This window comes from Hyla sarda, unplaced genomic scaffold (genome assembly GCF_029499605.1).
Source record: "Hyla sarda isolate aHylSar1 unplaced genomic scaffold, aHylSar1.hap1 scaffold_776, whole genome shotgun sequence".
Classification (NCBI taxonomy): Eukaryota; Metazoa; Chordata; class Amphibia; order Anura; family Hylidae; genus Hyla; species Hyla sarda.
The window spans coordinates 35,644-60,980 of NW_026610799.1; the positions used below are offsets into that span (position 1 = coordinate 35,644).

At 44.8% G+C, this 25,337-nt stretch overlaps 9 non-coding genes across 9 annotated transcripts; all 9 read right to left on the minus strand.

Moving 5' to 3' along the window:
- Window positions 1-868: 868 nt before the first annotated feature.
- LOC130346177 (U2 spliceosomal RNA) lies at window positions 869-1,059 on the minus strand. Its single transcript, XR_008884533.1, has one exon. It is a non-coding gene; the product is annotated as a U2 spliceosomal RNA (small nuclear RNA).
- A 2,090-nt stretch (window positions 1,060-3,149) lies between these two features.
- Window positions 3,150-3,340, minus strand: LOC130346178 (U2 spliceosomal RNA). Its single transcript, XR_008884534.1, has one exon. It is a non-coding gene; the product is annotated as a U2 spliceosomal RNA (small nuclear RNA).
- A 2,093-nt stretch (window positions 3,341-5,433) lies between these two features.
- On the minus strand, window positions 5,434-5,624 carry LOC130346179 (U2 spliceosomal RNA). Its single transcript, XR_008884535.1, has one exon. It is a non-coding gene; the product is annotated as a U2 spliceosomal RNA (small nuclear RNA).
- A 2,085-nt stretch (window positions 5,625-7,709) lies between these two features.
- On the minus strand, window positions 7,710-7,900 carry LOC130346180 (U2 spliceosomal RNA). Its single transcript, XR_008884536.1, has one exon. It is a non-coding gene; the product is annotated as a U2 spliceosomal RNA (small nuclear RNA).
- Window positions 7,901-9,989: 2,089 nt separating this feature from the next.
- On the minus strand, window positions 9,990-10,179 carry LOC130346159 (U2 spliceosomal RNA). Its single transcript, XR_008884519.1, has one exon. It is a non-coding gene; the product is annotated as a U2 spliceosomal RNA (small nuclear RNA).
- A 6,928-nt stretch (window positions 10,180-17,107) lies between these two features.
- LOC130346181 (U2 spliceosomal RNA) lies at window positions 17,108-17,298 on the minus strand. Its single transcript, XR_008884537.1, has one exon. It is a non-coding gene; the product is annotated as a U2 spliceosomal RNA (small nuclear RNA).
- Window positions 17,299-19,387: 2,089 nt separating this feature from the next.
- LOC130346157 (U2 spliceosomal RNA) lies at window positions 19,388-19,578 on the minus strand. The gene has a single exon (XR_008884517.1). It is a non-coding gene; the product is annotated as a U2 spliceosomal RNA (small nuclear RNA).
- A 2,079-nt stretch (window positions 19,579-21,657) lies between these two features.
- Window positions 21,658-21,848, minus strand: LOC130346183 (U2 spliceosomal RNA). Its single transcript, XR_008884538.1, has one exon. It is a non-coding gene; the product is annotated as a U2 spliceosomal RNA (small nuclear RNA).
- Window positions 21,849-23,939: 2,091 nt separating this feature from the next.
- On the minus strand, window positions 23,940-24,130 carry LOC130346184 (U2 spliceosomal RNA). Its single transcript, XR_008884539.1, has one exon. It is a non-coding gene; the product is annotated as a U2 spliceosomal RNA (small nuclear RNA).
- Between the last annotated feature and the right edge of the window lie 1,207 nt (window positions 24,131-25,337).

Genomic DNA, 25,337 nt, shown 5'->3' on the forward strand with positions numbered 1-25,337 from the left:
CTTCTAGAGCATTTTTACAACATTATACATAGGTGCTGAATACATAAAAAGCGACTGTTCAGCGACAGACAAGTCGCATCGGCTGAAAGTAGGCCAGAATGTCAGTCCATGTTGGAGCAGGTTTAGATACAGTCTAAAGCATAGATCTCAAAGTCTGTGCACAGAATTTAGCAAGGGCCTCGCACCTTCTGATGCATCAGGTAGGTGCACTATAGCATAGCCTAACCCTCTGTACTTTGGTCTATATTGATGCGGGACATAGACAGCCAGCTGATGACCAATCCATTAGTGCAATGGATGGCTGGAAGCATTTGTCTTTGCCTTTGCAATACCACAGAAGCAATGCATGGTCAATGTACAGCAATGACACACCTGTGTGAACAGCCAGGAGACCCCCCCATGTTATGTTACATAGTTACATAGTTAGTACGGTCGAAAAAAGACATATGTCCATCAAGTTCAACCAGGGAATTAAGGGGTAGGGGTGTGGCGCGATATTGGGGAAGGGATGAGATTTTATATTTCTTCATAAGCATTAATCTTATTTTGTCAATTAGGAACATTCAGCACCCACCCGCTATCAAGGCAGCTGCCTATCATGTCATGCCCTACCTGCACAGGTGTGCTGGCTACTCAAATGATCCAATTAAGGAGGCCATTTAGTCAGCAGCAGCAGAAGTCCTGTGCCTGGACGCTCCAACAGCGGCCAGACACAAGCAGAAGCAGCAGAAGCAGCAGCAGCACCACCTTTTGTTTTTTGGCTGCAGCAGCAGCAGCAGCAGCAGCAAGGCCCACAGGGCTGGCTAGCTGGCTAGCCAGCAAGCAGGTAGCAATGAAAGTAGGAATCTTTCTTTTTAACCCTGTAAGGGGGTGGTGCACTGTACCCGAAGATACTGCCATATCGGGTCAATGCATAGGGCGACGGAAGCAAGCTTCGAAATCGGCCCCCGTTCTCAAAAATCCATTTAATATATGGTCCCCAGATAGGGGACGTATCAGATATTAAACTGATAAGAACAGATACTACACTTGATCTTAGCCAAAAGGCCGAGAAGCGATAACCGTGAAAGGGGCGGGCCCAACAAGGTCCCCTTCATGGGCACTATCACTGCTTGCTGTCAGGGAGGCTGCCAGACAATTTTCCATGCACACTCTGGGCTGGGGGGCAGTCAACCACCAGTACACACAGCAGAACCTAAACCCATACCATTATTGCTAAGCAGCAAGACAGGGGCCCATTGCACTCCCACGGGGCCTTTTTAAATGCAATCCATAACCCGGATTTGCCAGGAACCCTTCTTACTCCTCCTACTTGCATGTGACACTGGGCTTAGGATCTGCATAGGAAACACACACACAAGCACACACCTACCTTTGTTGCCTGCAGATGCCTCCTTGGCTGTCCCCAAACGGTATCAAACCAACACCCACGGGAAGCTGTAAGCATAGAGGACATGCCTGCACCCCATTGGACTTACCTGTGTGGGTTAAATCCGGGTTATTTGACAACCTATGGCGGTGATGGTTCTGCTCAGGCAGAGCAGTGCTGATGCTCCTCATAAAGCTGTCGCTGCTGTGAAGGTTCTAGGTGACATCACAATCCCTATGGTTACATACACAACAAAGCTGGGTTGTTGTTGTTTACACTCTGCAAGGCCTGTGGAAGTGAGTGACATCATAGCACTGTAGTTCTGAGGGTTCTAGATGGATGCAACAATCTCCTGTTGCTTCTATGAAGGCCATAATAGACGACATCACCAAACAGCTCCATAGTCACATACACAGCAAAGGAGAGATGTTGTTTACACCTAGTGATGTCAGTGGTATTGAGTGACATCACAGCACAGTGCTAAGGCTCCTGGGCCTGGACACAGCAGCGGCTGCAATATCTCAACGGAGAATACGTTTATATATATGTGTGTGTGTGCGCGTATATATATATATATATATATATATATATATATATATATATATATATTCTCCGCCGAAATCACTTTTAAACCCATTTCCACCTTTTTTTCCCTTCTCTTCCTCTTACTTTTTTTTCACGTTTTTTTACGTTTTTCTCCTTTTCGCCTCTTTTCTGGGCGTATTATTCTTCTTTTTCTTCTTTTTTTTCGTCTAATGCATACCCCATCAGTGCAGCAATGCTTATTCAATACCGCCAGCAGATGGAGACACTGGGGGATAATTTTCTAAGGATTTATACTGATTTTTCCTGTCTGAATTTGTCGCACAGAAAGTTGCAGGCCAAATATGTGTGACATTTCTGCGACTTTAGCTTCTAGAGCATTTTTACAACATTATACATAGGTGCTGAATACATAAAAAGCGACTGTTCAGCGACAGACAAGTCGCATCGGCTGAAAGTAGGCCAGAATGTCAGTCCATGTTGGAGCAGGTTTAGATACAGTCTAAAGCATAGATCTCAAAGTCTGTGCACAGAATTTAGCAAGGGCCTCGCACCTTCTGATGCATCAGGTAGGTGCACTATAGCATAGCCTAACCCTCTGTACTTTGGTCTATATTGATGCGGGACATAGACAGCCAGCTGATGACCAATCCATTAGTGCAATGGATGGCTGGAAGCATTTGTCTTTGCCTTTGCAATACCACAGAAGCAATGCATGGTCAATGTACAGCAATGACACACCTGTGTGAACAGCCAGGAGACCCCCCCATGTTATGTTACATAGTTACATAGTTAGTACGGTCGAAAAAAGACATATGTCCATCAAGTTCAACCAGGGAATTAAGGGGTAGGGGTGTGGCGCGATATTGGGGAAGGGATGAGATTTTATATTTCTTCATAAGCATTAATCTTATTTTGTCAATTAGGAACATTCAGCACCCACCCGCTATCAAGGCAGCTGCCTATCATGTCATGCCCTACCTGCACAGGTGTGCTGGCTACTCAAATGATCCAATTAAGGAGGCCATTTAGTCAGCAGCAGCAGAAGTCCTGTGCCTGGACGCTCCAACAGCGGCCAGACACAAGCAGAAGCAGCAGAAGCAGCAGCAGCACCACCTTTTGTTTTTTGGCTGCAGCAGCAGCAGCAGCAGCAGCAAGGCCCACAGGGCTGGCTAGCTGGCTAGCCAGCAAGCAGGTAGCAATGAAAGTAGGAATCTTTCTTTTTAACCCTGTAAGGGGGTGGTGCACTGTACCCGAAGATACTGCCATATCGGGTCAATGCATAGGGCGACGGAAGCAAGCTTCGAAATCGGCCCCCGTTCTCAAAAATCCATTTAATATATGGTCCCCAGATAGGGGACGTATCAGATATTAAACTGATAAGAACAGATACTACACTTGATCTTAGCCAAAAGGCCGAGAAGCGATAACCGTGAAAGGGGCGGGCCCAACAAGGTCCCCTTCATGGGCACTATCACTGCTTGCTGTCAGGGAGGCTGCCAGACAATTTTCCATGCACACTCTGGGCTGGGGGGCAGTCAACCACCAGTACACACAGCAGAACCTAAACCCATACCATTATTGCTAAGCAGCAAGACAGGGGCCCATTGCACTCCCACGGGGCCTTTTTAAATGCAATCCATAACCCGGATTTGCCAGGAACCCTTCTTACTCCTCCTACTTGCATGTGACACTGGGCTTAGGATCTGCATAGGAAACACACACACAAGCACACACCTACCTTTGTTGCCTGCAGATGCCTCCTTGGCTGTCCCCAAACGGTATCAAACCAACACCCACGGGAAGCTGTAAGCATAGAGGACATGCCTGCACCCCATTGGACTTACCTGTGTGGGTTAAATCCGGGTTATTTGACAACCTATGGCGGTGATGGTTCTGCTCAGGCAGAGCAGTGCTGATGCTCCTCATAAAGCTGTCGCTGCTGTGAAGGTTCTAGGTGACATCACAATCCCTATGGTTACATACACAACAAAGCTGGGTTGTTGTTGTTTACACTCTGCAAGGCCTGTGGAAGTGAGTGACATCATAGCACTGTAGTTCTGAGGGTTCTAGATGGATGCAACAATCTCCTGTTGCTTCTATGAAGGCCATAATAGACGACATCACCAAACAGCTCCATAGTCACATACACAGCAAAGGAGAGATGTTGTTTACACCTAGTGATGTCAGTGGTATTGAGTGACATCACAGCACAGTGCTAAGGCTCCTGGGCCTGGACACAGCAGCGGCTGCAATATCTCAACGGAGAATACGTTTATATATATGTGTGTGTGTGCGCGTATATATATATATATATATATATATATATATATATATATATATATATATTTCTCCGCCGAAATCACTTTTAAACCCATTTCCACCTTTTTTTCCCTTCTCTTCCTCTTACTTTTTTTTCACGTTTTTTTACGTTTTTCTCCTTTTCGCCTCTTTTCTGGGCGTATTATTCTTCTTTTTCTTCTTTTTTTTCGTCTAATGCATACCCCATCAGTGCAGCAATGCTTATTCAATACCGCCAGCAGATGGAGACACTGGGGGATAATTTTCTAAGGATTTATACTGATTTTTCCTGTCTGAATTTGTCGCACAGAAAGTTGCAGGCCAAATATGTGTGACATTTCTGCGACTTTAGCTTCTAGAGCATTTTTACAACATTATACATAGGTGCTGAATACATAAAAAGCGACTGTTCAGCGACAGACAAGTCGCATCGGCTGAAAGTAGGCCAGAATGTCAGTCCATGTTGGAGCAGGTTTAGATACAGTCTAAAGCATAGATCTCAAAGTCTGTGCACAGAATTTAGCAAGGGCCTCGCACCTTCTGATGCATCAGGTAGGTGCACTATAGCATAGCCTAACCCTCTGTACTTTGGTCTATATTGATGCGGGACATAGACAGCCAGCTGATGACCAATCCATTAGTGCAATGGATGGCTGGAAGCATTTGTCTTTGCCTTTGCAATACCACAGAAGCAATGCATGGTCAATGTACAGCAATGACACACCTGTGTGAACAGCCAGGAGACCCCCCCATGTTATGTTACATAGTTACATAGTTAGTACGGTCGAAAAAAGACATATGTCCATCAAGTTCAACCAGGGAATTAAGGGGTAGGGGTGTGGCGCGATATTGGGGAAGGGATGAGATTTTATATTTCTTCATAAGCATTAATCTTATTTTGTCAATTAGGAACATTCAGCACCCACCCGCTATCAAGGCAGCTGCCTATCATGTCATGCCCTACCTGCACAGGTGTGCTGGCTACTCAAATGATCCAATTAAGGAGGCCATTTAGTCAGCAGCAGCAGAAGTCCTGTGCCTGGACGCTCCAACAGCGGCCAGACACAAGCAGAAGCAGCAGAAGCAGCAGCAGCACCACCTTTTGTTTTTTGGCTGCAGCAGCAGCAGCAGCAGCAGCAAGGCCCACAGGGCTGGCTAGCTGGCTAGCCAGCAAGCAGGTAGCAATGAAAGTAGGAATCTTTCTTTTTAACCCTGTAAGGGGGTGGTGCACTGTACCCGAAGATACTGCCATATCGGGTCAATGCATAGGGCGACGGAAGCAAGCTTCGAAATCGGCCCCCGTTCTCAAAAATCCATTTAATATATGGTCCCCAGATAGGGGACGTATCAGATATTAAACTGATAAGAACAGATACTACACTTGATCTTAGCCAAAAGGCCGAGAAGCGATAACCGTGAAAGGGGCGGGCCCAACAAGGTCCCCTTCATGGGCACTATCACTGCTTGCTGTCAGGGAGGCTGCCAGACAATTTTCCATGCACACTCTGGGCTGGGGGGCAGTCAACCACCAGTACACACAGCAGAACCTAAACCCATACCATTATTGCTAAGCAGCAAGACAGGGGCCCATTGCACTCCCACGGGGCCTTTTTAAATGCAATCCATAACCCGGATTTGCCAGGAACCCTTCTTACTCCTCCTACTTGCATGTGACACTGGGCTTAGGATCTGCATAGGAAACACACACACAAGCACACACCTACCTTTGTTGCCTGCAGATGCCTCCTTGGCTGTCCCCAAACGGTATCAAACCAACACCCACGGGAAGCTGTAAGCATAGAGGACATGCCTGCACCCCATTGGACTTACCTGTGTGGGTTAAATCCGGGTTATTTGACAACCTATGGCGGTGATGGTTCTGCTCAGGCAGAGCAGTGCTGATGCTCCTCATAAAGCTGTCGCTGCTGTGAAGGTTCTAGGTGACATCACAATCCCTATGGTTACATACACAACAAAGCTGGGTTGTTGTTGTTTACACTCTGCAAGGCCTGTGGAAGTGAGTGACATCATAGCACTGTAGTTCTGAGGGTTCTAGATGGATGCAACAATCTCCTGTTGCTTCTATGAAGGCCATAATAGACGACATCACCAAACAGCTCCATAGTCACATACACAGCAAAGGAGAGATGTTGTTTACACCTAGTGATGTCAGTGGTATTGAGTGACATCACAGCACAGTGCTAAGGCTCCTGGGCCTGGACACAGCAGCGGCTGCAATATCTCAACGGAGAATACGTTTATATATATGTGTGTGTGTGCGCGTATATATATATATATATATATATATATATATATATATATATTTCTCCGCCGAAATCACTTTTAAACCCATTTCCACCTTTTTTTCCCTTCTCTTCCTCTTACTTTTTTTTCACGTTTTTTTACGTTTTTCTCCTTTTCGCCTCTTTTCTGGGCGTATTATTCTTCTTTTTCTTCTTTTTTTTCGTCTAATGCATACCCCATCAGTGCAGCAATGCTTATTCAATACCGCCAGCAGATGGAGACACTGGGGGATAATTTTCTAAGGATTTATACTGATTTTTCCTGTCTGAATTTGTCGCACAGAAAGTTGCAGGCCAAATATGTGTGACATTTCTGCGACTTTAGCTTCTAGAGCATTTTTACAACATTATACATAGGTGCTGAATACATAAAAAGCGACTGTTCAGCGACAGACAAGTCGCATCGGCTGAAAGTAGGCCAGAATGTCAGTCCATGTTGGAGCAGGTTTAGATACAGTCTAAAGCATAGATCTCAAAGTCTGTGCACAGAATTTAGCAAGGGCCTCGCACCTTCTGATGCATCAGGTAGGTGCACTATAGCATAGCCTAACCCTCTGTACTTTGGTCTATATTGATGCGGGACATAGACAGCCAGCTGATGACCAATCCATTAGTGCAATGGATGGCTGGAAGCATTTGTCTTTGCCTTTGCAATACCACAGAAGCAATGCATGGTCAATGTACAGCAATGACACACCTGTGTGAACAGCCAGGAGACCCCCCCATGTTATGTTACATAGTTACATAGTTAGTACGGTCGAAAAAAGACATATGTCCATCAAGTTCAACCAGGGAATTAAGGGGTAGGGGTGTGGCGCGATATTGGGGAAGGGATGAGATTTTATATTTCTTCATAAGCATTAATCTTATTTTGTCAATTAGGAACATTCAGCACCCACCCGCTATCAAGGCAGCTGCCTATCATGTCATGCCCTACCTGCACAGGTGTGCTGGCTACTCAAATGATCCAATTAAGGAGGCCATTTAGTCAGCAGCAGCAGAAGTCCTGTGCCTGGACGCTCCAACAGCGGCCAGACACAAGCAGAAGCAGCAGAAGCAGCAGCAGCACCACCTTTTGTTTTTTGGCTGCAGCAGCAGCAGCAGCAGCAGCAAGGCCCACAGGGCTGGCTAGCTGGCTAGCCAGCAAGCAGGTAGCAATGAAAGTAGGAATCTTTCTTTTTAACCCTGTAAGGGGGTGGTGCACTGTACCCGAAGATACTGCCATATCGGGTCAATGCATAGGGCGACGGAAGCAAGCTTCGAAATCGGCCCCCGTTCTCAAAAATCCATTTAATATATGGTCCCCAGATAGGGGACGTATCAGATATTAAACTGATAAGAACAGATACTACACTTGATCTTAGCCAAAAGGCCGAGAAGCGATAACCGTGAAAGGGGCGGGCCCAACAAGGTCCCCTTCATGGGCACTATCACTGCTTGCTGTCAGGGAGGCTGCCAGACAATTTTCCATGCACACTCTGGGCTGGGGGGCAGTCAACCACCAGTACACACAGCAGAACCTAAACCCATACCATTATTGCTAAGCAGCAAGACAGGGGCCCATTGCACTCCCACGGGGCCTTTTTAAATGCAATCCATAACCCGGATTTGCCAGGAACCCTTCTTACTCCTCCTACTTGCATGTGACACTGGGCTTAGGATCTGCATAGGAAACACACACACAAGCACACACCTACCTTTGTTGCCTGCAGATGCCTCCTTGGCTGTCCCCAAACGGTATCAAACCAACACCCACGGGAAGCTGTAAGCATAGAGGACATGCCTGCACCCCATTGGACTTACCTGTGTGGGTTAAATCCGGGTTATTTGACAACCTATGGCGGTGATGGTTCTGCTCAGGCAGAGCAGTGCTGATGCTCCTCATAAAGCTGTCGCTGCTGTGAAGGTTCTAGGTGACATCACAATCCCTATGGTTACATACACAACAAAGCTGGGTTGTTGTTGTTTACACTCTGCAAGGCCTGTGGAAGTGAGTGACATCATAGCACTGTAGTTCTGAGGGTTCTAGATGGATGCAACAATCTCCTGTTGCTTCTATGAAGGCCATAATAGACGACATCACCAAACAGCTCCATAGTCACATACACAGCAAAGGAGAGATGTTGTTTACACCTAGTGATGTCAGTGGTATTGAGTGACATCACAGCACAGTGCTAAGGCTCCTGGGCCTGGACACAGCAGCGGCTGCAATATCTCAACGGAGAATACGTTTATATATATGTGTGTGTGTGCGCGTATATATATATATATATATATATATATATATATATATATATATATTTCTCCGCCGAAATCACTTTTAAACCCATTTCCACCTTTTTTTCCCTTCTCTTCCTCTTACTTTTTTTTCACGTTTTTTTACGTTTTTCTCCTTTTCGCCTCTTTTCTGGGCGTATTATTCTTCTTTTTCTTCTTTTTTTTCGTCTAATGCATACCCCATCAGTGCAGCAATGCTTATTCAATACCGCCAGCAGATGGAGACACTGGGGGATAATTTTCTAAGGATTTATACTGATTTTTCCTGTCTGAATTTGTCGCACAGAAAGTTGCAGGCCAAATATGTGTGACATTTCTGCGACTTTAGCTTCTAGAGCATTTTTACAACATTATACATAGGTGCTGAATACATAAAAAGCGACTGTTCAGCGACAGACAAGTCGCATCGGCTGAAAGTAGGCCAGAATGTCAGTCCATGTTGGAGCAGGTTTAGATACAGTCTAAAGCATAGATCTCAAAGTCTGTGCACAGAATTTAGCAAGGGCCTCGCACCTTCTGATGCATCAGGTAGGTGCACTATAGCATAGCCTAACCCTCTGTACTTTGGTCTATATTGATGCGGGACATAGACAGCCAGCTGATGACCAATCCATTAGTGCAATGGATGGCTGGAAGCATTTGTCTTTGCCTTTGCAATACCACAGAAGCAATGCATGGTCAATGTACAGCAATGACACACCTGTGTGAACAGCCAGGAGACCCCCCCATGTTATGTTACATAGTTACATAGTTAGTACGGTCGAAAAAAGACATATGTCCATCAAGTTCAACCAGGGAATTAAGGGGTAGGGGTGTGGCGCGATATTGGGGAAGGGATGAGATTTTATATTTCTTCATAAGCATTAATCTTATTTTGTCAATTAGGAACATTCAGCACCCACCCGCTATCAAGGCAGCTGCCTATCATGTCATGCCCTACCTGCACAGGTGTGCTGGCTACTCAAATGATCCAATTAAGGAGGCCATTTAGTCAGCAGCAGCAGAAGTCCTGTGCCTGGACGCTCCAACAGCGGCCAGACACAAGCAGAAGCAGCAGAAGCAGCAGCAGCACCACCTTTTGTTTTTTGGCTGCAGCAGCAGCAGCAGCAGCAGCAAGGCCCACAGGGCTGGCTAGCTGGCTAGCCAGCAAGCAGGTAGCAATGAAAGTAGGAATCTTTCTTTTTAACCCTGTAAGGGGGTGGTGCACTGTACCCGAAGATACTGCCATATCGGGTCAATGCATAGGGCGACGGAAGCAAGCTTCGAAATCGGCCCCCGTTCTCAAAAATCCATTTAATATATGGTCCCCAGATAGGGGACGTATCAGATATTAAACTGATAAGAACAGATTTTTTTTTTTTTTTTTAAATCCCTCAGGTAGGGGATGAAAGTACTCCAAGCAATACTTTCAAACTGGCATTACAAACTTTCTGTAACACACAACCCTCTCATCATTGGGAAACTTTATTTATCAATCAAACAGACAAAAAAAAAACAATCAAGATAAATCAACAAGATGAATCCATTTTTTCGATTTCCAAATGCCTTCCGCATCAATCCCACCCCTCTTAGAATCCCACAAATAACACAAATACAGTTTGCCTAACACCATTCGCACACTATTATTAACACTCACTTCTTTCCTCAAAAACACATAAACATTCCTCACATCCCACAAGACTTCCTTAATACACGACAACAATAACCACAACACTCTTACATTCTGACCTCCACTTACACAAAGCCCAAACATCATCATCTCAAAAGACAAAAACTCCATACCTGTCAATTCCTTGCATAAAGGACCAAGCCTTCTAACAACCTCACGAGCATACTTACAATTCCAAAAGAGATGAATAACACTTTCAAAACCATTACAACCCACTCTAGGACACACATCACATCTCACCAAACCCCTTGCTTTCTGAAACTCTCTCACAGGCAACACACCATGAAGACTTTGCCACACAATCTCCTTTTGCTTATTAGACATACCATCCATCCTTACTTTCTTCCAAACTTTCTCCACATCCGCTCCCCTCACAGAATTAATATTACATACAACCTCTTTACTCTCAATCATTCTCATCACCAAACGTTTATTCTTCAACACACTCATCTCTTCTTCTATCAACTCAAATTTCTCCAAAAACCTCACAACCCACTCATACCACTTAGGAACCTCAAAAGCAACAGGCCTACTCAGATCCCTCTTACACCACTTCAGCCTAACAAACAGTCTTCCAGCAAGAAACTTAGTCATACAAGACATCTTCTTATCTCCTTCAATAATGACCAGTATGAAAACTAAAATATTCACTCCAAAATAAACCTCCAGATTTGGAAAACTCATCCCACCCTTCCGCCAATTTTTAATCACCACTTCTCTCCTTAATCTTTCTACTTTAGACCCCCAGAAAAAGACAAACAAAACCCGATTCAGACTCCTTAAACACATATACTGCGGATGAAAAATCATAGCAACATACAGAAAAATTGGTAAAACAACACTTTTAATAACCACAATTTTTCCAATAAAAGAAAGACTTCTCATACTCCAAAAATTCAAACGCATCTCTACCTTCTTTTTTGCATCATCCCAACTCTCCTTTCCATCCAAGTCCTTACTAAACTTAATCCCCAATACTTTAATAGCCCCCTCCACTACATTCACCCCAACATCACTACTTAACCCACCTTCACCAAAGCATTTACATTCGCTCTTTAACCAATTCACTTTAAAAGCAGACGCACCACAGAAAATTGAAACCAAAAGCCTCACTCTCCTCACAGCACACTCAGAATCACACAGGACACATACATCATCCATATAAGCATTCACTTTAAATTCCCTACCATTGCTACCAGGAATATGAACACCTCTCACTATCTTATCCCTCCTAATCAGACATAACAGAGGCTCAATCGCGCATATAAACGCTACTGGCGAGAGCGGGCACCCCTGCCTTACTCCTGAAAAAACATTCACTCTTCTCCCCACACATCCATTAACGAGCATCCTACTATATATTCTATCATACAAACTCCTAACTCTCCACACAAAATCACTCGGAAACCCCATTCGCAACAATACCCTGAACAAAAAATTATGAGACAACCTATCATACGCCTTTTCAAAATCAAGTGACAACAAATAAGCATTTTGTTTTCTACTCTTACAATCCCACAAACAATCTCTCAACAGACACAAACTCTCATGTATACGACGTCCAGGCACAGCACAAAACTGATCATAACCAACCACACATTCAACAACATCCCTCATTCGATTAGCAATAATTTTTGCATAGATCTTATAATCGCAGTTAAGTAACGTAATTGGACGCCAATTCTTTAAATTTTTTAAATTCCCTTTTTTTGGAATTAATACTACCACACCACCACGCATACTCTCCGCAATTTCCATATTCTCCCACATAAACTGACACACTGCAACAACATCCTTACCCACCACATTCCACAAAAAACGATAAAATTCCACAGGCAAACCATCTTCCCCTGGAGTCTTATTTGCTGACATTTTCTGCACTACATCCCATACTTCTTCACTTGAAATCTTACGCATAACAAAAGCCTGCTCAGCTTCTCCAAGCTTCCCATCCAACACACTCAATACCTCACTCTCCAAATTCTCATCTCTCCACTTCTCTCCATACAGCTCCTCATAAAAGCATGCAATTTCCTCACTCACACCATCACCAGTCACTTCCCTACCATCCTCTCTCACAATCATATCAATAACAGGTTTTTTAGAAAAAACTTTTTTGAAAAAATAACGTGAACATTTCTCATCATGTTCCAATTTATCTAACTTGGCCCTATACATGATACTCCTACCCTTTTCCAACACAAAATTATTAATCTCCCTCTTAGTGCTCACAATATCATCCTGAACATCCACTCCACAATCTCTCAACCTACACAAATAGGACAAACGCGCATTCAACTTCACATATTGCTCCCTCTTAAGAGCAGCGACTTTGTATCCAAAGAACTTAAAAAAGGACTTTGTTTTCTTTTTAACCCATTCCCACCACAAAATAATGTTATCAAACTCACCTTTCTTTCCACACCACTTCTTATACATACATTCATACTGATCTCTCACATCCACACTATCTAAATGTTTAATATTCATTTTCCACAAACCTCTCCCATACACAGCACTCTGACCCACATCAATCTCACACAGCAAGGAATCATGGTCCGAATAACAAACAGACCTCTGTCTGTAACTTAAAGCATTCAAACTCTCAGACAAAAAACAATAATCTAACTTAGAGTGAAAATTACCTCTATCTGCATGATATGTACATAAATTAGGATTAATATTACATAACTCTTGGATATCCCTTAACCTAAAATCAGAGACTAACTCAAATAATTTTCTACCAGATACATCAAAAGCTTTTTTTGTTAAATCAACATTCATATCTCCAACTAAAATAACAGGCATCTTGCCCTGAACATAAAACTTTAACTTATCAAACAAATTTTTTCTTTCATTTTTATATGCAGGAGCATAAACATTAATCAAACGAAATTTCACATTTTTATAACTTAATACAGCAGAAATACACCTGCCAGGTTCAATTACCACATAGCTTTCCACAGCAATGTCAGGTGATTTAATCAAGATCCCCACACCATCATTCTTATTCAAAACACTCCCAGACCACACACACCGACCATACACCCATTCATCCTGACTTATGGTGAGATCAATACCACACTCCTGCAAACAAAAAATTGCAGCATTTTCCTGAGCTAAAAAACTTAAAATAGCAGCTCTCCTAGCCTTATTTTTAAACACTCTCACATTTTGAGAACATACAACAAAACCCATAGCCTAAAGCTACAAAGAACAAGGTTTAACCCTGCATGAGCTACACAGGTGCATCAGCCACCTGCTACTAACTAGCAAATCAAGTCCCAGCATAGTTATTCACCACTCTCAGTAGCCTCCATAACATCCGTCTCCAGGACTTCATAAAAGTTGCTGGTTTCCGGGCGCGAGTCCGCACCCTTCTCACCTCTTCTTTTCTTGGCAGACTTCCCTCCATGCACCAGTTGAAAGCCATCATAATTTTCATCCTCTGCATTATGTTTCCCACCACCCTCCCTGTTACACAAATCAGTCTCACCTGAGGATGGAAATGGCTCAATGTGAACAGGGTCAGAGGGGTGAACAGACTCCACAGAGTGACTAGGACTCTGCACTCCCTCAATAACTTCCTCCAACTGTCTGAAGGCATCAGAGACTGCAGCCTGAACATCAGGGGGCTTCTGAGGAGCTGCAATGGTCTTCAGAGGGGCCAATCTCCTCACTATTTCCCCCTCTCTCACCACACTACTGAATAAAGGACTTCTCACCCCAGGGCAGTCCTTATAAACATGACCTTCCTCCCGACATAAGTCACATTTCCTGGCTTTAGGACAACTTCCAGCATGGTGGCCAGCAGTATTACAGTTCCTGCACATTTGTCCTTGCACACAGTTCTCCTTTAAATGTCCAAAGGAAAAACAATTCCTGCAGTAGGAAGGCTGACCAGCATAGGACAGGTACCCCCTATAACCTGCAATGGAAAAACTGGCAGGGGGGTGTTTAAAACCCCCAACACAAGTAGGGTCTACTTTTAATTTAACCACAAACTTATAATTGCAGTTAAAAATCCCCAGTACATTCGTCTGTTTCTCTCCACCCTTCACATAGTCACAGTACTTGTGCAAAAAGTTCTTAATAATTTCCACATCTGTGTAAGGATTATGCACATGCACTATCACAGTTTTTTCCTGCAGACCAAACAGTGGAGTAATCTTCACCCCAACCAGCAAGGGCTCATTGCTGAGATTCCTTAAGTATTCATACACATGCAAACACCTGCCCTCATCCACAAAGGTTACCTCATAGGAGCCCCTGCGGGGAGACTCATTAACACTGAAGATTTCAGCCTTGTCCACTCCAATCTTCTCCATAATGATGTCTCTCACCAGATAAACCATGTTGTTCTTGGAACTTGCAGGATCCACCTCCATGCGGATAGTATTCTTTACTCCAGCCATTCTTCCAGATGATAATCTGTCGGTACAGGACCACAGTGAAAAAAATCTTCCTCCGGCAAACTGGGTAAACCCAGAGATCGCACCCTCTGGCCAGACCAGAGCAAACTGCACTTGATCTTAGCCAAAAGGCCGAGAAGCGATAACCGTGAAAGGGGCGGGCCCAACAAGGTCCCCTTCATGGGCACTATCACTGCTTGCTGTCAGGGAGGCTGCCAGACAATTTTCCATGCACACTCTGGGCTGGGGGGCAGTCAACCACCAGTACACACAGCAGAACCTAAACCCATACCATTATTGCTAAGCAGCAAGACAGGGGCCCATTGCACTCCCACGGGGCCTTTTTAAATGCAATCCATAACCCGGATTTGCCAGGAACCCTTCTTACTCCTCCTACTTGCATGTGACACTGGGCTTAGGATCTGCATAGGAAACACACACACAAGCACACACCTACCTTTGTTGCCTGCAGATGCCTCCTTGGCTGTCCCCAAACGGTATCAAACCAACACCCACGGGAAGCTGTAAGCATAGAGGACATGCCTGCACCCCATTGGACTTACCTGTGTGGGTTAAATCCGGGTTATTTGACAACCTATGGCGGTGATGGTTCTGCTCAGGCAGAGCAGTGCTGATGCTCCTCATAAAGCTGTCGCTGCTGTGAAGGTTCTAGGTGACATCACAATCCCTATGGTTACATACACAACAAAGCTGGGTTGTTGTTGTTTACACTCTGCAAGGCCTGTGGAAGTGAGTGACATCATAGCACTGTAGTTCTGAGGGTTCTAGATGGATGCAACAATCTCCTGTTGCTTCTATGAAGGCCATAATAGACGACATCACCAAACAGCTCCATAGTCACATACACAGCAAAGGAGAGATGTTGTTTACACCTAGTGATGTCAGTGGTATTGAGTGACATCACAGCACAGTGCTAAGGCTCCTGGGCCTGGACACAGCAGCGGCTGCAATATCTCAACGGAGAATACGTTTATATATATGTGTGTGTGTGCGCGTATATATATATATATATATATATATATATATATATATATATATATTTCTCCGCCGAAATCACTTTTAAACCCATTTCCACCTTTTTTTCCCTTCTCTTCCTCTTACTTTTTTTTCACGTTTTTTTACGTTTTTCTCCTTTTCGCCTCTTTTCTGGGCGTATTATTCTTCTTTTTCTTCTTTTTTTTCGTCTAATGCATACCCCATCAGTGCAGCAATGCTTATTCAATACCGCCAGCAGATGGAGACACTGGGGGATAATTTTCTAAGGATTTATACTGATTTTTCCTGTCTGAATTTGTCGCACAGAAAGTTGCAGGCCAAATATGTGTGACATTTCTGCGACTTTAGCTTCTAGAGCATTTTTACAACATTATACATAGGTGCTGAATACATAAAAAGCGACTGTTCAGCGACAGACAAGTCGCATCGGCTGAAAGTAGGCCAGAATGTCAGTCCATGTTGGAGCAGGTTTAGATACAGTCTAAAGCATAGATCTCAAAGTCTGTGCACAGAATTTAGCAAGGGCCTCGCACCTTCTGATGCATCAGGTAGGTGCACTATAGCATAGCCTAACCCTCTGTACTTTGGTCTATATTGATGCGGGACATAGACAGCCAGCTGATGACCAATCCATTAGTGCAATGGATGGCTGGAAGCATTTGTCTTTGCCTTTGCAATACCACAGAAGCAATGCATGGTCAATGTACAGCAATGACACACCTGTGTGAACAGCCAGGAGACCCCCCCATGTTATGTTACATAGTTACATAGTTAGTACGGTCGAAAAAAGACATATGTCCATCAAGTTCAACCAGGGAATTAAGGGGTAGGGGTGTGGCGCGATATTGGGGAAGGGATGAGATTTTATATTTCTTCATAAGCATTAATCTTATTTTGTCAATTAGGAACATTCAGCACCCACCCGCTATCAAGGCAGCTGCCTATCATGTCATGCCCTACCTGCACAGGTGTGCTGGCTACTCAAATGATCCAATTAAGGAGGCCATTTAGTCAGCAGCAGCAGAAGTCCTGTGCCTGGACGCTCCAACAGCGGCCAGACACAAGCAGAAGCAGCAGAAGCAGCAGCAGCACCACCTTTTGTTTTTTGGCTGCAGCAGCAGCAGCAGCAGCAGCAAGGCCCACAGGGCTGGCTAGCTGGCTAGCCAGCAAGCAGGTAGCAATGAAAGTAGGAATCTTTCTTTTTAACCCTGTAAGGGGGTGGTGCACTGTACCCGAAGATACTGCCATATCGGGTCAATGCATAGGGCGACGGAAGCAAGCTTCGAAATCGGCCCCCGTTCTCAAAAATCCATTTAATATATGGTCCCCAGATAGGGGACGTATCAGATATTAAACTGATAAGAACAGATACTACACTTGATCTTAGCCAAAAGGCCGAGAAGCGATAACCGTGAAAGGGGCGGGCCCAACAAGGTCCCCTTCATGGGCACTATCACTGCTTGCTGTCAGGGAGGCTGCCAGACAATTTTCCATGCACACTCTGGGCTGGGGGGCAGTCAACCACCAGTACACACAGCAGAACCTAAACCCATACCATTATTGCTAAGCAGCAAGACAGGGGCCCATTGCACTCCCACGGGGCCTTTTTAAATGCAATCCATAACCCGGATTTGCCAGGAACCCTTCTTACTCCTCCTACTTGCATGTGACACTGGGCTTAGGATCTGCATAGGAAACACACACACAAGCACACACCTACCTTTGTTGCCTGCAGATGCCTCCTTGGCTGTCCCCAAACGGTATCAAACCAACACCCACGGGAAGCTGTAAGCATAGAGGACATGCCTGCACCCCATTGGACTTACCTGTGTGGGTTAAATCCGGGTTATTTGACAACCTATGGCGGTGATGGTTCTGCTCAGGCAGAGCAGTGCTGATGCTCCTCATAAAGCTGTCGCTGCTGTGAAGGTTCTAGGTGACATCACAATCCCTATGGTTACATACACAACAAAGCTGGGTTGTTGTTGTTTACACTCTGCAAGGCCTGTGGAAGTGAGTGACATCATAGCACTGTAGTTCTGAGGGTTCTAGATGGATGCAACAATCTCCTGTTGCTTCTATGAAGGCCATAATAGACGACATCACCAAACAGCTCCATAGTCACATACACAGCAAAGGAGAGATGTTGTTTACACCTAGTGATGTCAGTGGTATTGAGTGACATCACAGCACAGTGCTAAGGCTCCTGGGCCTGGACACAGCAGCGGCTGCAATATCTCAACGGAGAATACGTTTATATATATGTGTGTGTGTGCGCGTATATATATATATATATATATATATATATATATATATATATATATTTCTCCGCCGAAATCACTTTTAAACCCATTTCCACCTTTTTTTCCCTTCTCTTCCTCTTACTTTTTTTTCACGTTTTTTTACGTTTTTCTCCTTTTCGCCTCTTTTCTGGGCGTATTATTCTTCTTTTTCTTCTTTTTTTTCGTCTAATGCATACCCCATCAGTGCAGCAATGCTTATTCAATACCGCCAGCAGATGGAGACACTGGGGGATAATTTTCTAAGGATTTATACTGATTTTTCCTGTCTGAATTTGTCGCACAGAAAGTTGCAGGCCAAATATGTGTGACATTTCTGCGACTTTAGCTTCTAGAGCATTTTTACAACATTATACATAGGTGCTGAATACATAAAAAGCGACTGTTCAGCGACAGACAAGTCGCATCGGCTGAAAGTAGGCCAGAATGTCAGTCCATGTTGGAGCAGGTTTAGATACAGTCTAAAGCATAGATCTCAAAGTCTGTGCACAGAATTTAGCAAGGGCCTCGCACCTTCTGATGCATCAGGTAGGTGCACTATAGCATAGCCTAACCCTCTGTACTTTGGTCTATATTGATGCGGGACATAGACAGCCAGCTGATGACCAATCCATTAGTGCAATGGATGGCTGGAAGCATTTGTCTTTGCCTTTGCAATACCACAGAAGCAATGCATGGTCAATGTACAGCAATGACACACCTGTGTGAACAGCCAGGAGACCCCCCCATGTTATGTTACATAGTTACATAGTTAGTACGGTCGAAAAAAGACATATGTCCATCAAGTTCAACCAGGGAATTAAGGGGTAGGGGTGTGGCGCGATATTGGGGAAGGGATGAGATTTTATATTTCTTCATAAGCATTAATCTTATTTTGTCAATTAGGAACATTCAGCACCCACCCGCTATCAAGGCAGCTGCCTATCATGTCATGCCCTACCTGCACAGGTGTGCTGGCTACTCAAATGATCCAATTAAGGAGGCCATTTAGTCAGCAGCAGCAGAAGTCCTGTGCCTGGACGCTCCAACAGCGGCCAGACACAAGCAGAAGCAGCAGAAGCAGCAGCAGCACCACCTTTTGTTTTTTGGCTGCAGCAGCAGCAGCAGCAGCAGCAAGGCCCACAGGGCTGGCTAGCTGGCTAGCCAGCAAGCAGGTAGCAATGAAAGTAGGAATCTTTCTTTTTAACCCTGTAAGGGGGTGGTGCACTGTACCCGAAGATACTGCCATATCGGGTCAATGCATAAGGCGACGGAAGCAAGCTTCGAAATCGGCCCCCGTTCTCAAAAATCCATTTAATATATGGTCCCCAGATAGGGGACGTATCAGATATTAAACTGATAAGAACAGATACTACACTTGATCTTAGTCAAAAGGCCGAGAAGCGATAACCGTGAAAGGGGCGGGCCCAACAAGGTCCCCTTCATGGGCACTATCACTGCTTGCTGTCAGGGAGGCTGCCAGACAATTTTCCATGCACACTCTGGGCTGGGGGGCAGTCAACCACCAGTACACACAGCAGAACCTAAACCCATACCATTATTGCTAAGCAGCAAGACAGGGGCCCATTGCACTCCCACGGGGCCTTTTTAAATGCAATCCATAACCCGGATTTGCCAGGAACCCTTCTTACTCCTCCTACTTGCATGTGACACTGGGCTTAGGATCTGCATAGGAAACACACACACAAGCACACACCTACCTTTGTTGCCTGCAGATGCCTCCTTGGCTGTCCCCAAACGGTATCAAACCAACACCCACGGGAAGCTGTAAGCATAGAGGACATGCCTGCACCCCATTGGACTTACCTGTGTGGGTTAAATCCGGGTTATTTGACAACCTATGGCGGTGATGGTTCTGCTCAGGCAGAGCAGTGCTGATGCTCCTCATAAAGCTGTCGCTGCTGTGAAGGTTCTAGGTGACATCACAATCCCTATGGTTACATACACAACAAAGCTGGGTTGTTGTTGTTTACACTCTGCAAGGCCTGTGGAAGTGAGTGACATCATAGCACTGTAGTTCTGAGGGTTCTAGATGGATGCAACAATCTCCTGTTGCTTCTATGAAGGCCATAATAGACGACATCACCAAACAGCTCCATAGTCACATACACAGCAAAGGAGAGATGTTGTTTACACCTAGTGATGTCAGTGGTATTGAGTGACATCACAGCACAGTGCTAAGGCTCCTGGGCCTGGACACAGCAGCGGCTGCAATATCTCAACGGAGAATACGTTTATATATATGTGTGTGTGTGCGCGTATATATATATATATATATATATATATATATATATATATATATATTTCTCCGCCGAAATCACTTTTAAACCCATTTCCACCTTTTTTTCCCTTCTCTTCCTCTTACTTTTTTTTCACGTTTTTCTCCTTTTCGCCTCTTTTCTGGGCGTATTATTCTTCTTTTTCTTCTTTTTTTTCGTCTAATGCATACCCCATCAGTGCAGCAATGCTTATTCAATACCGCCAGCAGATGGAGACACTGGGGGATAATTTTCTAAGGATTTATACTGATTTTTCCTGTCTGAATTTGTCGCACAGAAAGTTGCAGGCCAAATATGTGTGACATTTCTGCGACTTTAGCTTCTAGAGCATTTTTACAACATTATACATAGGTGCTGAATACATAAAAAGCGACTGTTCAGCGACAGACAAGTCGCATCGGCTGAAAGTAGGCCAGAATGTCAGTCCATGTTGGAGCAGGTTTAGATACAGTCTAAAGCATAGATCTCAAAGTCTGTGCACAGAATTTAGCAAGGGCCTCGCACCTTCTGATGCATCAGGTAGGTGCACTATAGCATAGCCTAACCCTCTGTACTTTGGTCTATATTGATGCGGGACATAGACAGCCAGCTGATGACCAATCCATTAGTGCAATGGATGGCTGGAAGCATTTGTCTTTGCCTTTGCAATACCACAGAAGCAATGCATGGTCAATGTACAGCAATGACACACCTGTGTGAACAGCCAGGAGACCCCCCCATGTTATGTTACATAGTTACATAGTTAGTACGGTCGAAAAAAGACATATGTCCATCAAGTTCAACCAGGGAATTAAGGGGTAGGGGTGTGGCGCGATATTGGGGAAGGGATGAGATTTTATATTTCTTCATAAGCATTAATCTTATTTTGTCAATTAGGAACATTCAGCACCCACCCGCTATCAAGGCAGCTGCCTATCATGTCATGCCCTACCTGCACAGGTGTGCTGGCTACTCAAATGATCCAATTAAGGAGGCCATTTAGTCAGCAGCAGCAGAAGTCCTGTGCCTGGACGCTCCAACAGCGGCCAGACACAAGCAGAAGCAGCAGAAGCAGCAGCAGCACCACCTTTTGTTTTTTGGCTGCAGCAGCAGCAGCAGCAGCAGCAAGGCCCACAGGGCTGGCTAGCTGGCTAGCCAGCAAGCAGGTAGCAATGAAAGTAGGAATCTTTCTTTTTAACCCTGTAAGGGGGTGGTGCACTGTACCCGAAGATACTGCCATATCGGGTCAATGCATAGGGCGACGGAAGCAAGCTTCGAAATCGGCCCCCGTTCTCAAAAATCCATTTAATATATGGTCCCCAGATAGGGGACGTATCAGATATTAAACTGATAAGAACAGATACTACACTTGATCTTAGCCAAAAGGCCGAGAAGCGATAACCGTGAAAGGGGCGGGCCCAACAAGGTCCCCTTCATGGGCACTATCACTGCTTGCTGTCAGGGAGGCTGCCAGACAATTTTCCATGCACACTCTGGGCTGGGGGGCAGTCAACCACCAGTACACACAGCAGAACCTAAACCCATACCATTATTGCTAAGCAGCAAGACAGGGGCCCATTGCACTCCCACGGGGCCTTTTTAAATGCAATCCATAACCCGGATTTGCCAGGAACCCTTCTTACTCCTCCTACTTGCATGTGACACTGGGCTTAGGATCTGCATAGGAAACACACACACAAGCACACACCTACCTTTGTTGCCTGCAGATGCCTCCTTGGCTGTCCCCAAACGGTATCAAACCAACACCCACGGGAAGCTGTAAGCATAGAGGACATGCCTGCACCCCATTGGACTTACCTGTGTGGGTTAAATCCGGGTTATTTGACAACCTATGGCGGTGATGGTTCTGCTCAGGCAGAGCAGTGCTGATGCTCCTCATAAAGCTGTCGCTGCTGTGAAGGTTCTAGGTGACATCACAATCCCTATGGTTACATACACAACAAAGCTGGGTTGTTGTTGTTTACACTCTGCAAGGCCTGTGGAAGTGAGTGACATCATAGCACTGTAGTTCTGAGGGTTCTAGATGGATGCAACAATCTCCTGTTGCTTCTATGAAGGCCATAATAGACGACATCACCAAACAGCTCCATAGTCACATACACAGCAAAGGAGAGATGTTGTTTACACCTAGTGATGTCAGTGGTATTGAGTGACATCACAGCACAGTGCTAAGGCTCCTGGGCCTGGACACAGCAGCGGCTGCAATATCTCAACGGAGAATACGTTTATATATATGTGTGTGTGTGCGCGTATATATATATATATATATATATATATATATATATATATATATATATTTCTCCGCCGAAATCACTTTTAAACCCATTTCCACCTTTTTTTCCCTTCTCTTCCTCTTACTTTTTTTTCACGTTTTTTTACGTTTTTCTCCTTTTCGCCTCTTTTCTGGGCGTATTATTCTTCTTTTTCTTCTTTTTTTTCGTCTAATGCATACCCCATCAGTGCAGCAATGCTTATTCAATACCGCCAGCAGATGGAGACACTGGGGGATAATTTTCTAAGGATTTATACTGATTTTTCCTGTCTGAATTTGTCGCACAGAAAGTTGCAGGCCAAATATGTGTGACATTTCTGCGACTTTAGCTTCTAGAGCATTTTTACAACATTATACATAGGTGCTGAATACATAAAAAGCGACTGTTCAGCGACAGACAAGTCGCATCGGCTGAAAGTAGGCCAGAATGTCAGTCCATGTTGGAGCAGGTTTAGATACAGTCTAAAGCATAGATCTCAAAGTCTGTGCACAGAATTTAGCAAGGGCCTCGCACCTTCTGATGCATCAGGTAGGTGCACTATAGCATAGCCTAACCCTCTGTACTTTGGTCTATATTGATGCGGGACATAGACAGCCAGCTGATGACCAATCCATTAGTGCAATGGATGGCTGGAAGCATTTGTCTTTGCCTTTGCAATACCACAGAAGCAATGCATGGTCAATGTACAGCAATGACACACCTGTGTGAACAGCCAGGAGACCCCCCCATGTTATGTTACATAGTTACATAGTTAGTACGGTCGAAAAAAGACATATGTCCATCAAGTTCAACCAGGGAATTAAGGGGTAGGGGTGTGGCGCGATATTGGGGAAGGGATGAGATTTTATATTTCTTCATAAGCATTAATCTTATTTTGTCAATTAGGAACATTCAGCACCCACCCGCTATCAAGGCAGCTGCCTATCATGTCATGCCCTACCTGCACAGGTGTGCTGGCTACTCAAATGATCCAATTAAGGAGGCCATTTAGTCAGCAGCAGCAGAAGTCCTGTGCCTGGACGCTCCAACAGCGGCCAGACACAAGCAGAAGCAGCAGAAGCAGCAGCAGCACCACCTTTTGTTTTTTGGCTGCAGCAGCAGCAGCAGCAGCAGCAAGGCCCACAGGGCTGGCTAGCTGGCTAGCCAGCAAGCAGGTAGCAATGAAAGTAGGAATCTTTCTTTTTAACCCTGTAAGGGGGTGGTGCACTGTACCCGAAGATACTGCCATATCGGGTCAATGCATAGGGCGACGGAAGCAAGCTTCGAAATCGGCCCCCGTTCTCAAAAATCCATTTAATATATGGTCCCCAGATAGGGGACGTATCAGATATTAAACTGATAAGAACAGATACTACACTTGATCTTAGCCAAAAGGCCGAGAAGCGATAACCGTGAAAGGGGCGGGCCCAACAAGGTCCCCTTCATGGGCACTATCACTGCTTGCTGTCAGGGAGGCTGCCAGACAATTTTCCATGCACACTCTGGGCTGGGGGGCAGTCAACCACCAGTACACACAGCAGAACCTAAACCCATACCATTATTGCTAAGCAGCAAGACAGGGGCCCATTGCACTCCCACGGGGCCTTTTTAAATGCAATCCATAACCCGGATTTGCCAGGAACCCTTCTTACTCCTCCTACTTGCATGTGACACTGGGCTTAGGATCTGCATAGGAAACACACACACAAGCACACACCTACCTTTGTTGCCTGCAGATGCCTCCTTGGCTGTCCCCAAACGGTATCAAACCAACACCCACGGGAAGCTGTAAGCATAGAGGACATGCCTGCACCCCATTGGACTTACCTGTGTGGGTTAAATCCGGGTTATTTGACAACCTATGGCGGTGATGGTTCTGCTCAGGCAGAGCAGTGCTGATGCTCCTCATAAAGCTGTCGCTGCTGTGAAGGTTCTAGGTGACATCACAATCCCTATGGTTACATACACAACAAAGCTGGGTTGTTGTTGTTTACACTCTGCAAGGCCTGTGGAAGTGAGTGACATCATAGCACTGTAGTTCTGAGGGTTCTAGATGGATGCAACAATCTCCTGTTGCTTCTATGAAGGCCATAATAGACGACATCACCAAACAGCTCCATAGTCACATACACAGCAAAGGAGAGATGTTGTTTACACCTAGTGATGTCAGTGGTATTGAGTGACATCACAGCACAGTGCTAAGGCTCCTGGGCCTGGACACAGCAGCGGCTGCAATATCTCAACGGAGAATACGTTTATATATATGTGTGTGTGTGCGCGTATATATATATATATATATATATATATATATATATATATATATATATATATATATTTCTCCGCCGAAATCACTTTTAAACCCATTTCCACCTTTTTTTCCCTTCTCTTCCTCTTACTTTTTTTTCACGTTTTTTTACGTTTTTCTCCTTTTCGCCTCTTTTCTGGGCGTATTATTCTTCTTTTTCTTCTTTTTTTTCGTCTAATGCATACCCCATCAGTGCAGCAATGCTTATTCAATACCGCCAGCAGATGGAGACACTGGGGGATAATTTTCTAAGGATTTATACTGATTTTTCCTGTCTGAATTTGTCGCACAGAAAGTTGCAGGCCAAATA